This window comes from Elephas maximus, chromosome 8 (assembly GCF_024166365.1).
Source record: "Elephas maximus indicus isolate mEleMax1 chromosome 8, mEleMax1 primary haplotype, whole genome shotgun sequence".
NCBI lineage: Eukaryota > Metazoa > Chordata > Mammalia > Proboscidea > Elephantidae > Elephas > Elephas maximus.
Window position 1 is genome coordinate 116875099 of NC_064826.1, and position 12195 is coordinate 116887293.

The following is a 12195-nucleotide window of genomic DNA, read 5'->3' on the forward strand; positions in this document are numbered from 1 at the left end:
GGGTGCAAGGGTCTGGGGCTGGTCCCCTGAAGGATACACCGCGTGCACGCGTGTGCTGTGACCTGCTCTGTTTCACTGTGTGGGGAGGGGCTGCTACAAGCCTCACGTACCAGTCCTCCCCAGCCCTGATGCTGCAGATATTGGTGGGACTTTCCTTTTTCCCATGGGGAGGACTGCTTCCCTGCCAAAGACTGGGCTCTGTCAGCCCTTCTTGGGATGTTGAGCTTGTGAGAACAGGAAAATGGAGCATCACAGATGTCATTGTAAAATTCTCGTCTTATCCCCCGTCCCCTGGTTAATGCTGGCCTTCCTCTGGCTGGTTTTTCATCGTCCTCCTTGGCTAGGTTAAACCTCCTGGTTCCATATGTTCCACACCAGCCCTGCTCCTGACATGGGGTGCAGGGGTCTCTGAGGATTTGGTTAAAGACAAGCACAGATACAATCTGAATCTGAATGAAATATTTGTTTCTTAGAGTTGAGTGCGATTGCAAAATGGTGTTATTTTAGCTTCTCACTCTCAGTCTATGTATTTTATCTGGCAGTTCTTGGTGATATGGCTGTTTGTATTTAAGAGCATTAAGAAAAAAAATCAGACTGGGCAATCTTACTTGTCAGCTTTTTCTAGTATTGTCATCCTGGAAAGGAACAACATCTGACCAACTGTATGCTTTGTGGAAATTCCCTCAGCACTCTGCATCTCATTTCTTCCTCTGTAAAATGGGTATAGTCTTGCATGGCGATAGGGTCTCATAGGGCCTTGTGGGGAGGGGGCAGATATACTTTTCAGGTACCTGTATATGCCAGGCACACAAATAAAATCATTGAATAAACAGCTGATATTTATTTAGCACTTATTATGTGCCAGACACTGTGCTAAGCTCCTTACAAGTGTTTCCTTATTTAATCGTCCCAACAATGCTATTATTATCTCCACTTTTCAGATGAGGAAACTAAGTCACAGAGGTTGAGTAAATTCCCAAGGTCAGACATTGAGTACAGAAACAGAGCTGGGATTCAAACCCAGGCAATAGGATTTCAAAGCACGTGAGCTTCACCCCCCACACCACATGGCCTGGGAGATGAGTGAATGAATGAATCAGTGAACGAACAAGTACACGCCTTTAAATTTGTCCATTGAATATGCCTGGTGGTTGCCTTCAAAATTTTTGAAAAAGTTTACTCTGCTTTGCCTGGGGAAGCAAAAACAAATGTGCAGAGTGTGTCAGCCTGCCCTGTTTACTTGTCCTTTCCCTCCAAAGCCCAGCAGCCATGGGCTATGACCTACGTCACCAGACCTGGGCCCAGCCTGGCTTCCTTGTGAGTTTGGCTCTGGTTACGCAATGCCAGTTTTGTTCATCTTTTGGAACTGTTTACAATGCGGGTTTCAGGATTTGTCAGCACTGCCGGAACAGGACACAGTCCCTAGCGACTCCGGGGGAAGCTGACGTTCTCTCTGCATCTCTACGCCTTTGCCGAGATTCCTAGTAAGGTATCTTACTTTGGTTTTCATCCAAAAGAGAGAAAAGACAAGAGATGGCAGGAGGCACAGGCACAGGTATTTAGTCTGTTCTAGGTCAAGGATCCTGTTGCTATCCCTCACTCCTTGTTGGTGACTCCAGGTGAGCTGGGCAAGGGATAGGGCTGGTTGCTTCTGGCTGGAGCCAGAGGTCTGGCATAACAGGGAGAGAGATCTTCCCCCTTCAGCTGACCTGCCCAGAGCAAGTGGCTGAACACCTCTACTTTAGGCACTTCAACTTTAGAGTGGGGGCTTGATACTGAAATCTTGTCTCATGGGGTAGTTTTGGAGAACAACATGAGAAGGTATTTGCAAGGATCTTTGTTGTTGACCTAGCACCTGGCTAGGCACGGGTGGAGTGAGTCTACCCTGGTTGAAGAGAAGAACCTGTTTTTATAGCAATGTGTAGCTAAGGCATATTGTTAGTGTTTACTGAGTTTCCTGAAGTTAAACAGTAACTACGTTGCTATTCAGTTGGTACTTTCTTCCTAAATAAGTCTCTCAGGTCAATTTATTCCATATGTTATGACTTTGTTAAGGAATGGATAGTTATTACTTTTTATCCTGATCTCTTTAGGATGAGAAGTCTGTTAAAGTAACTTGGGTACATTTATTTCTATTATCCGAAAAATGAAGCTAATTCAGTATTTGTTACTGCGGTGTGAACAGTATCATCACAACTCTTAGAATGGCCCTGTCATTCCTTAGACATTTGGGAGCTAGTGGTCAATTTATTCCTTCTGTCATGCCCCAGACCTTTGTCCTCTTTCTGTCCTATGCGCAGGACCCTGTGTGAGTGCTGGTGGGGGCAAGACAGGGTGCGCCTCTGCTATTATTTTCATGGGAGAAAAATTCACAAAATTGGGTATTTCAGTATAGTTGTGATGAGCACAGTAAAGAAGACTAAGATAGAATGGGAACTTAGGAAAGGGGCTGGGCAGGGCTATCTGGAATACTTGCCGGGGAAATGACATCTTGAGATGAGAACTCAAGGGTTTGCAGGGGTTAACCCAGTGAAGTTTGGGTAAGTGAGAAGGGGTCATTCCTGGCTGTGAACAGCGTATGCTAAGGCCCTGGGGGAGGGGGGGGCTTCGTGTGCTGTGGGAACTGAAAGGAGGGCTGTATAAGGGCAGGCACTGGTTCACTCAACACCCCATGGGCTAGGCCGACTACCCGCCCCTCACCCCAGAGCAGTGGGTATCAGTGAAGGATGCTGCACTTGGAACGTACCATTTAACTACAGAAAACAAGCTTGCTTTGCCTACTTGGAGTTGGTATTCTTGGGTTCTTTCCTACCTGTAGGGTTTGTACCTGGTACCAGGTACATAGTGCCTGTGTTATAAATGCCTGTTGTGTGATCAGGAATGTAGGAATTCTATCACCTCACCTGCAGCTTGGTCCTCTTCTCTGCTATGAGCATGAGAATTATCTGCTCACTTCAGTGATTCTCACTGAGGCACTTCTTCCTTTCTCTTTTCCGTTTCACTAGCTCTGACAGCTCAGTGAGGTCCCAGAGAGCGTGTTGTCTTGAATGTTAATATCTCTACCAATGCCGTTCTAAGTGTTAGAGAGGCCTTTGCTACTTTAATCCTCCCAACCATGTTGTGAAGACGACTACTGCAATTATTAACCCATTTCATGCATGTGGCATCTGAGGCACAGAGAGGGCAAGCTACCTGCCTAAGGTCACACAGCTCATAAGTGTTGGTGCCTGGATTCAAACTCTGGCTGCAAGGCTCCCCACTCCAAGTTTGTCATCACGGTTCTGTTGATTCGCAAGTATGTCCAACTGGCTGTGCTGTGTGATTGATTCAGTGTGGCATTTGTGCCCTGGCTGGAGGGGCCATAGTTTGGATCATCAGGCTCGGGGGCAGCCAGGCCCATCTCCTCCTGGCTGGCCTTTGGCTCTCCACAAGCCACACAGTGCAGACTTGTCCTCTCACAGGGAGGCCACGGGGCTGGTCTGGAGGCCGTGCTGAGTGCCCTGATGGGCAAGGCTTCACGTCTGCAGAGGCTGGCTAGGAGAGGGGTTGGCAGCTGCCCGCCCTTGACCTGTGTTTGAACCCCGGAGAGGAAACATATGTGAGGGCTAGAGCCTTCAGCATTCCTTACTTAGAAGGAGGCCCTGATCTCCATGAGAACAGGCCAGGTGGTGCTGGTGGGGGCCTGTGTTCTTTGTCCTGGGGTGAGTCAGTGCATTGGTCCAGGCTGCCCTGTAGCCACAGCCCCAGATCAGAAGGAACCTGGCAAGGTGGCCAGAGGGGCAGTGAGGTGCTGAGGTTAGGGCCATGAGCTTGGACTCCAGCCCTGACCACATTGCCTGCCTGCTGTGTGGCCAGGGTGTGCTCCCAATATTTCCGGTGGCCTAAAGTGGTAATGGTGGCAGAACGCTGGGCTCGGTGTCAGCACGTGGCAAGGACACAGAAGACAGCACCTGTCATCCTCACCCGACCCTCAGCCCCAGCCTGGACCCCATTACCTGTAGGCTCTGCTTGGGCCCTGCCTGTAGACTCTGCTCGGGCACACAGTCATGAGGAGCTGATGCTATCTCACTCTTGTGTTTGATTTTTGAAGTATCGCTTTTGACAGAAACCTATAGAAAATAAGTTAATTATGCTGATCAGAGATTAAATTTTCAGAACCTTAGTTAAGTTATAGATCATCAGCATTTTTTTTCTTTTCTTTTCTTTGTGGTCTGGACACAGATAGACTTATTTTTGGCTAATAGTACTGTGTTTTCATAGTAGTATAGATGTCTTTTCTCTGACATCGAGGCATTTGTTAACCTGCTTCACTTTTTACATTTTATAGTGTGATCTTCAGGGTGTTTTCCTCGTGTGGTGCATTGATTATACTCTTTTTTATAAGGTTATCGAAGCCAAATGTCTACCAAATAATAATTGCCATCCTGTTAAAGGAAGCGTTGGCAAGGATCTCGACTTGAGGCCGCACAGTGTGTTTGAAGGAGCAAAGGTGCCAGAGCCAGCCTGATTTGGGTTTAAACCTGCTGTTTATTCATGCTGTGTGACATTGGACAGGTTACTTAACTGCTGTACAGACCTGAGAGCTAAGCCCAGGTCTGTACAGGGGGCAGCAGTGCCCATTGAGTAGGACTATGAATGCTAAGGACCAGTCACTTACAGTGTCTGACTCCTTGCTTGGCAACAGGTGTCTCTCTGTCGTGCTAATCAGATTAATAACACGATCAATAATCATTCATACCACTGACACCTCCCGTGAAATGCGAACCAGAAATCTGAAACATGGGGATGTATGTTCTGAAAAAGAAAAGATTTGGAGACATTTAATAGCTCTTATCAAATCATTAAAGGGCAAGATAAAAAGGGCTATACTGTCCTGTGTAACCCCCGGGACAGATCCAGGACACTGGCTGGGAGCGACAGGAGGGGTTCAGCCCAGAAGGAGACACTTTCTAAACATGGTGAGTGCTGTTCCAAGATGGAGCGAGCTTCCTTTTCTGCAAGTGGTCAAGCAGCTCCGAGTCTGGCGGTTACAGCGTGGTTTTTCACATCTCATGGGGACTTGGAATAGATGACTGCTCCGTCTTCACTGGGGTCAGCTTTCTTCAGCTTCACCCTGCCCTGACCTCTCACCCACCTTCCCTTGAATCCTGTGACCCTTCCCTTGGACTTCCTAAACATGGAACAGTGGGTTCCTCTAGGAAAAGAGGAACCATACAGTTTACTATCTATGCATCAACAGTAATGTGCTTCATAAAAAATATGGGAAAAGGAGGTGGAGACAAGATGGCAGAATAGATAGATGCTTCTGGTGAGCCCTCTTTACAACAGTGACCCGAAAAAACAAGTGAAACGAGTATACTTATGACAAGCTAGGAGACCTGAACATCAAAGGCAGGCTTAGAAAATGAACTGAGGGGCAGGGGGAGGAAGAGATGGTTCAGAAGCGGAGAGCAGTTACTGGACCTGAATCGTCGGGAGCTCTCGGGCACCATTCCCGGGAGTGGCGGCGGCTGGCTGATATTAGCATTTGGCTGCAGTTTTCTCAGGGAGAAGCAGCCAGCCACATAGCCTACTCACACCTCCGGAACCAGAGAATAAAGGCGCTCTCGGCAAAAGCTAAGTACTTGCATGTATTTTACCGCTCCCCCTGCTCCCAAGCAGCCTTCAGTGGCTGACTTTCCTGGGCCTGAGACAGGCCCTGTTGAGTGCCTAGAGCAATCTTCCTGGCCTTGGAGAAGGAACAAATTTGCAACTTTGGGAAAAGATAATTTGCCAGCTCCACTAACCTGGGGAGCTCAGGACAGAAGCGGCTCCCGTCCAGGCATAAATGGTCCAAGGACTTTGAGCATCTTTCCCTTCTGCATGGACCTGTATGGGCCTATTTCATTAGAATAGGCCCTAGTTGGCAGACTGCAACTGTTTCAGCTGTGCAGCGGAGAGTTGGGTGTTTGATGTTCGACATTGTTTTGCCTATTAAACAGGGTCATCACCTACCCACATCAGGGGCATAAGGACTGGTAGCTCCACTAAGGTTACCCAGCCACCCGTGACGGGGTCCAAGGATAACTGGTACCTCCCAGTTCTTACAATCAAAAGGATTGCGTGGCCATGGCCTGTTTGCAGAACCCACCCACATGTACGCGTTAGGGAACAAGGACACGCTTTCCTCAGAGACGTGTGGGGGATGATTCTCAGCCCCCTGTCTTGTTCAGAGTATGACCCCCTGATGTAACCAGACACCAGTAGCTATACTGCTCACCCCTGCTCCTCTAAGACTGTAGGACAGAGCCTGTACCACACACTTGATGATAAGCTACCTGGACACCTGAGCTGAATTCATACAAGAAAAGTGAATGGACTCCTAGTCTGATATACATGATAACAGCTACAGACATCTGTGAACAGGACGTCAGAGCTCCAGAGGCAGAAATAACCAAGCTAGCTCACTCAAGCAACCCATTTGGGCATATCAAAACACAACAAAGTAAGAAGCTATGACACAGTAAGGAAATATAAAATAAACTAATTCAATAACTTATAGATGGCTCGGACAGCAGTCAGCATCAAGTCACATAAAGAAACAGACCATGATCACCTCAACAAGGCTCTCAAAACAAAGAACCAAGGGATCTTCTAGATGAAAGTTCCTTCCTGGAATTACCAGAGGCTGATTACAAAAGATTAATATACTGAACCCTTCAAGACATCAGGAAGGAAATGAGGCAATACGCAGAACAAGCCAAGAAACACATAGATAAAGCAATTGAAGAAATTAAAAAGATTATTCAGGAACATAATAAAAAATTTAATAAGCTGGAAAAATCCATAGACAGACATCAATCAGAAATTCAGAAGATTAACAATAAAATTACAAAAGTAGACAACTCAATAGAAACTCAGAAAAGCAGATTTGAGCAAGTGGAAGGCAAAATTTCCGAACTTGAAGATAAAGTACTTAGCATTAATATATTTGAAGAAAAATCAGATAAAAGAATTTTAAAAAATGAAGAAACCTTAAGAATCATGTGGGACTCTATCAAGAGAAATAAGCTACTGGTGATGGGAATACCAGAACAGGGAGAGATAACCGAAAACACAGAATTGTTGAAGAGTTATTGGCAGAAAACTTGCCTGATATCGTGAAAGATGAGAAGCTATCTATCCAAGATGCTTATCGAACTCCACATAAGGTAGATGTTAAAAGAAAGTCACCAAGACATATTGTAATCAAACTTGCCAAAATCAAAGATAAAGAGAGACTTTTAAGAGCAGCTAGGGATAAACAAAAAGTCACCTGCAAAGGAGAGACAATAAGAATAAGCTCAGACTACTTGGCAGAAACCATGCAGGCAAGAAGGCAATGGGATGACTCATTTAAAAAATTGAAGGAAGAAAATTGCCAGCCAAGAATCATACATCCAACAAAACTGTCTCTCAAACATGAAGGTGAAATTAGGATATTTCCAGATAAACAGAAGTTTAGGGCATTCATAAAAAACAAATCAAAAGTACAAGAAATACTAAAGGGAGTTCTGTGGTTAGAAAATCAATAATATCAGGTATCAACCCAAGACTAGAACACTGGGCAGAGCAATCAGAAGTCAACCTAGAGAGGGAAATCAAAAAATAAATCAAGATAAAAAAAACACTCAACACAGGGTAAAAGCAATGTCATTATGTAAAAGAAGACAACATTAAAACAATAAAGAGTGACTAAGAAATGTAGTCATAGATCTTCCATATGGATAGGAAGATAAGGTGATACAAAAAAGTAAAAGTTAGGTTTAAATTTGGAAAAATAGGGGTAAGTAATAAGGTAACCACAGAGGAGACAAATTATCCTACACATCAAAATAAAATACGAGAAAAAAATAGAGACTTAGCAGAAATAAAATCAACCATAATGAATATGAGGAAAGGACAATATGTAATCTACTCAGCACATAAAATTAAGTGGGAAAAAGAAACTGTCAACAACACACAAAGACATCAAAATGGTAGCACTAAATTCGTACCTATCCACAATCATGCTGAATGTAAATGGGCTAAATGCCCCAATAAAGAGACAGAGAGTGGCAGAATGGATTAAAAAACACAATCCATCTATATGCTTCCTGCAAGAGACACACCTTAGACTTAGAGACACAAACAAACTAAAACTCAAAGGATGGAAAAAAAAATATATCAAGCAAAGATGAAAAAAGAGCAGGAGTGGCAATATTAATTTCTGACAAAATAGACTTCCAAGTTAAATCCATCATGAACAATAAGGAAGAACACTACATAATGATTAAATGGAAAATATACCAAGAAGATATAAACATATTAAATATTTATATACCCAATGACAAGGCTGCAAGATACATAAACTCTATCAGCATTGAAAAGTGAGATAGACAGCTCCACAATAATAGTAGGAGACTTCAACACCACTTTCGGTGAAGGACAGGACATCCAGAAAGATCAATAAAGACACGGAATATCTAAAGGCCACAGTCAGCCAACTTGACCTCATAGACATATACAGAACACTCCACCCAACAGCAGTCAAATATACTTTCTTGTGCACATGGAACATTCTCTAGAATAGACCACATATTAGGTCATAAAGCAAGCCATAGCAGAATCCAAAACATTGAAATATTACAAAGTATCTTCTCTGAACCATAAGGCCATAAAAGTGGGAACCAATAACGGAAAAAGCAGGGAAAAGAAATCAAACACTTAGAAACTGAACAATACCCTACTCAAAAAAGACTGGATTATAGAAGACATTAAGGATGGAATAGAGAAATTCATAGAATCCAATGAGAATGAAAACACTTCCTAACAGAACCTTTGGGGCGCAGTGAAAGCAGTGCTCAGAGGTCAATTTATATCAATAAATGCACACATCCAAAAAGAAGAAAGGGCCAAAATCAAAGAATTATCCCTACAACTTGAACAAATAGAGAACAACAAAAGAAAACCTTAGGTACCAGAAGAAAACAAATAATAAAAATTAGAGCAGAACTAAATGGAGAAGAAAACAGAAAAACAATTGAAGGAATTAACAAGACCAAAAGCTGTTTTTTTGAAAAAATCAACAAAATTGATAAACCATTGGCCAAACTGACAAAAGAAAAACAGGGGAGGAAGCAAATAACCCGAATAAGAAATGAGTTGGGTAAGATTACAACACACCCAACTGAAACTAAAAGAATCATATTAGATTATTATGAAAAATTGTACTCTAACAAATTTAGTTGTTCTGCCTCTGGGGAGAAATGGCTGAATTCCTAGAAACACACTACCTAGCTAAACTAACACAAACAGAGGTAGAACAACTAAATTGACACCTAACAAAAGAAGAGATTGAAAAGGTAATCAAAAAACTCCCAACACAAAAAAGCCCTGGCCCAGACAGCTTCACTGCAGAGTTCTACCAAACTTTCAGAGAAGAGTTAACAACACTACTACTAAAGGTATGTCAGAGCATAGAAAAGGATGGAATACTACCAAACTCATTCTATGAAGCCACCATATCCCCGATACCAAAACCAGGTAAAGACACCACAAGGAAAGAAAATTACAGACCTATATTCCTCATGAATGTAGATGCAAAAATCCTCAACAAAATTCTAGCCAATAGAATTCAACAACATATCAAAAAAATAATTCACCATGACCAAGTGGGATTCATACTGGGTATGCAGCGACAGCTCAACATTAGAAAAACAATTAATGTAATCAGTCATATAAATAAAACAAAAGGCAAGAATCACGTGATTTTATCAAATGTTGGAGAAAAGGCATTTGACAAAGTTCAACACTCATTCATGATAAAAACTCTCAGCAAAATAGGAATAGAAGGAAAATTCCTCAACATAACAAAGGGCATTTATACAAAGCCAACAGCCAACATCTTCCTAAATGGAGAGAGCCTGAAAGCATTCCCCTTGAGGTCGGGAATCAGACAAGGATGCCCTTTATCACCGCTCTTACTCAACACTGTGGTGGACATCATAGCCAGAGCAATTGGGCTAGATAAAGGAGTAAACGGGATCCAGATTGGTAAGAAAGTAGTATCTCTATTTGCAGATGACATGACCTCATACACAGAAAACTCTAAGGAATCCTCAAGAAAACTACTGAACCTAACAGAAGAGTTCGGCAGAGTATCAGGATACAAAAATCAGTTGGATTCCTGTACACCAACAAAAAGTACATTGAAGAGGAAATCACCAAATCAATACCATTTACAGTAGCCCCCAAGAAGATAAAATACTTAGGAATAGATCTTACCAGAGATGTAAAAGACTTATACAAAAAAACTACAAAGCACTTCTGCAAGAAACCAAAAGAGAGCTACATAAGTGGAAAAACTTACCTTGCTCATGGATATATATAAAAATGTCTGTTCTACCAAAAGCGATCTATAGATTTAATGCAATTCTGATCCAAATTCCAACGACATTTTTTAATGAGATGAAGAAACAAATCACCAAGTTCATAGGGAAGGGAAAGAGGCCCTGGGTAATTAAACCATTACTGAAAAAGAAGAACAAATACGGAGGCCTTACTCTACCTGATTTTGGAACCTATTGTATCACCACAGTAGTCAACACAGCCTGGTACTGGTACAACAGATACATAGACTAATGGAACAGAATTGAGAATCCAGACATAAATCCATCCCCATATGAGCAGCTGATATTTGACAAAGGACCCAAAACAGTTAAATGGAGAGAAGACAGTCTTTTTAACAAATGGTGCTGGCATAACTGGATATCTGTCTGCAAAACAAGACCCATACCTCACTCCATGCACAAAAATGAGCTCAAAATGGATCAAAGACCTAACTATAAAATCTAAAACAATAAAGATCATGGAAGAAAAAATAGGGACAATGTTAGGAGCCCTAATACATGGCATAAACAGTATATAAAACATTGGTAACAATGCAGAATAGAAACTAGATAACTCCTAAAAACGAAACACCTAATCTCATCCAAAGACTTCACCCAAAGAGTAAAAAGATTACCTACAGACTGGGAAAACATTTTTAGCTATGACATTTCTGATCAGTACCTAATCTCTAAAATCTACATGATACTATAAAAACTCAACTACAAAAGGACAAATAACCCAATTCAAAAATGGGCAAAATGTGTGAACAGACATTTCACTGAAGAAGACACTCAGGTAGCTAACAGATACATGAGGGAATGCTCACGATCATTAGCCATTAAAGAAATACAAATCAAAACTACAATGAGATTTCATCTCACTCCAACAAGGCTGGCATTAATCCAAAAAACACAAAAGAGTAAATCTTGGAGAGGCTGTGGAGAGATTGGAAAACTTCTACACTGTTGGTGGGAATGTAAAATGGTATAACCCCTTTGGAAATCGTTTTGGCACTCCCATAAAAGCCTAGAAATAGAACTACCATACGATCTAGCAATCCCACTCCTTGAGTACATCCTAGAGAAATAAGAGCCTTACACGAACAGATATATGCACACCCATTTTCATTGTAGCACTGTTTACAATAGCAAAAAGATGGAAGCAACCAAGGGGCCCGTCAATGGATGAATAGATCAATTATGGTATATTCACACAATGGAATACTGCATACAACAGTGATGAATCTGTGAAACATTTCATAACATGGAGGAATCTGGATGGCATTATGCTGAGTGAAATTAGTCAGTTGTAAAAGGGCAAATATTGTATAAGACCACTAGTATAAGAACTCAAGAAATAGTTTAAACAGAGAAGAAGATATTCTTTGATGGCTACAGGACAGGGGAGGGATGGAGGGTGAGAGAAGGCTATTCACTAATTAGGTACTAAATAAGAACTGCTTTAGGTGATGGGAAAGAGAACACACAATCCAGCTGAGGTCAGCACAACGGGACTAAACCAAAAGCAGAGAAGTTTCCCGAATAAACTGAATGCTTCGAAGGCCAGCGTAGCACGGGCAGGGGTTTGGGACCAGGGTTTCAGGGGACAGCTAAGTTAATTAACATAATAAAATCTATTAAGAAAGCGTTCTGCATCGCATTTTGGAGAGTGGCGTCTGGGGTCTTAAATGCTAGTAAGCGGCCATCTAAGATGCAACAATTGGTCTCAACCCAACTGGATCAAAGGAGAAGGAAGAACACCAAGGACACAAGGTAATTATGAGCCCAGGAGACAGAAAGGGCCACA

General features: G+C 42.4%; 1 protein-coding gene across 5 annotated transcripts in view; it reads left to right on the forward strand.

Annotated features, from left to right (window-relative positions):
• Positions 1-12195, forward strand: part of TNS3 (tensin 3) — a 388908-nt gene that overhangs the window by 155255 nt on the left and 221458 nt on the right. Inside the window, exon 1 of one of the 5 annotated variants that reach the window (XM_049894027.1) lies at positions 11-1489. The exons of the other annotated variants lie outside the window; for them this stretch is intronic. The gene's annotated coding sequence lies outside the window, so the exon portion shown is untranslated. Of the gene's footprint in view, positions 1-10; positions 1490-12195 lie in introns of those variants that run through there. 5 annotated transcript variants of the gene reach the window in all.